Source organism: Micropterus dolomieu, linkage group LG09 (assembly GCF_021292245.1).
Source record: "Micropterus dolomieu isolate WLL.071019.BEF.003 ecotype Adirondacks linkage group LG09, ASM2129224v1, whole genome shotgun sequence".
NCBI classification, from domain to species: Eukaryota; Metazoa; Chordata; class Actinopteri; order Centrarchiformes; family Centrarchidae; genus Micropterus; species Micropterus dolomieu.
In genome coordinates this window covers 729,393-731,338 of record NC_060158.1, presented here as the reverse complement: position 1 = coordinate 731,338, position 1,946 = coordinate 729,393, and the positions used below count along the sequence as shown (strand labels likewise).

Here is a 1,946-nt window from a genome sequence, read left to right as displayed (position 1 = left end):
ACTATATTGGTATAGGGAGAAGCCACAAAGCACATGGAATTATTGATGTATGCAGTTCTTGTGCTCATAATAAGGTGTTATGGACTAAAACACCTCTTCATATTTAGTTTCTTTATGTCTTCGTATGTACTCTACAGAAGACAGAAGAGTTTTAAAACATGAAAAAAGATTCTTTTATAATTACAAATGAAAAACAATATTTCAGCATGTTCAGCTTCCAGTGAAGAGGGCAGCACAGAGGAGGATTAATATGAACATGTTGGTGCACTCGTGTGGTGGAGCAGTAGATTACAAGTTCATAATACTGAGCTTTAAAGAGCCAAGATCAGCAGCTTGAACCTCTGTGGCTTTTCACTTCTTAAATATGAACCAAAATTCAAGTTCAGAATGTGGTGGAACAAATCATTTCAAATTCAGATCTTTTTATTTGATTATGTACTGGGATTCAGAAAAAAATGATAGAAATTTAAAACAAAGGAAAACTCCCGCACACTGTCTAACTTGCAATGAATTTACTGACACAACGTTTCGGTACAAGACCTTCATCAGGCAAATACTAACACCATTTGCCCGATGAAGGTGTAGTACCAAAACGTATCGAAATATCAACTTGGTCTGTGAAAGTTACAACCCCCTCCCCCTGACTGTGGTGTCAGTCAGTAGTTTACCCACAAAAGTCTGTAGCAACCAAAGTATAAACCAATTAGATTCCACAGAGTGAATAATGTCTTAGTTTCTTTAGTATTTGTGTCACATGTAGCCTACATTATGCAATGGTGATTGCTGGCTAATATGCGTGTGGCTGCCCAATCTCAAGTTTCTATTTGATCATGTGACGAGACGACAAGACTCCAAAAATGGTGAAATAATATAATAATAATATATTTATTTATAGAGCACTTTTCAAAAACAAGTTACAAAGTGCTTTAACAAGAGCAAATGCAATAAAACACTTAAATACATGATAAAAGCAAGAAAACACTTAAGAGACTAAAATACACATTAAAAGTAAATATAAAGTAGATATAAAATAAAATAAAATCGGTAAAGACTCTCCTATAAAAGTATGTTTTAAGCAGGGACTTAAAACTGACTCAGCAGATCACAGCTACAAACTAGCAGTCATGCCATTCAAACATAAAAGTTGTTTAAAAAGACACAGGAGAGAAGTACAAAAGGAGAAGGTCGCAAAACTCCCAAATTTAGGAGTTTTGGTTTTTTACTGAGGACATTGTCAAAGATTTTGCTTAATGCAAGGCTCATCAGATGCCGTTCAAATAGATGAGTACAAGTGCTTTTTCAGTGGATTTGGTGTGGCTGCCTGCCTGGTGTGACCCTGATTAAAAGGCTGTCAAGATTTGGCTTAATGCAAGGATCAAATTTGCCAATATAGGGTTCCCTTCTACGCACGCTGTGGAGCCCAGGGCCCATCATAACAGCCTGCACTGGGGCCTGTTGTTACTACCTTACGCTACTGCATGTACGCCATTTATATTTGGTTCATGCATCTTGTGTGGATTATATGGATTTTGATTACCAACAAAACCCAAAGTGTATAAATGCAACCAAGCAGTCAAGAGCTATGGAAATCTGATTTGACCGTCAGATGCATCCTTCTCTCCAAAACACATTCATAATCTTTCCTCCTCCCAAGTGTAACTACATCAGTAAGTGGTCTGTGGAAGAAGCCTATGAGTTTTCCTTTAGTTTTTAAACTTTTCTCACCATGAGGTTTGTCCTTCAGCTGCTTTACTTCATCCTGTAACTGGCTGTGATTTTTCCTCAGTGTCTCGTAACTGCTCTGTAACTGACTGATGTTGGCTCCTGTGTCATGAGAAAAAACAACAAGAGATAAAAGAGTAAGACAATTTCAAAATATTTCAAATGAGTAAAGATGGATTTCATCTCATTCACTGTCAGACTGATAAAACTTGTAGTTTCATTAT

The 1,946-nt window shown here is 36.7% G+C and overlaps 1 protein-coding gene across 9 annotated transcripts in view; it reads right to left on the bottom strand.

Moving 5' to 3' along the window:
• Nucleotides 1–1,946, bottom strand: part of LOC123976249 (collagen alpha-1(XIV) chain-like) — a 270,666-nt gene that overhangs the window by 57,517 nt on the left and 211,203 nt on the right. The window lies entirely within an intron of this gene.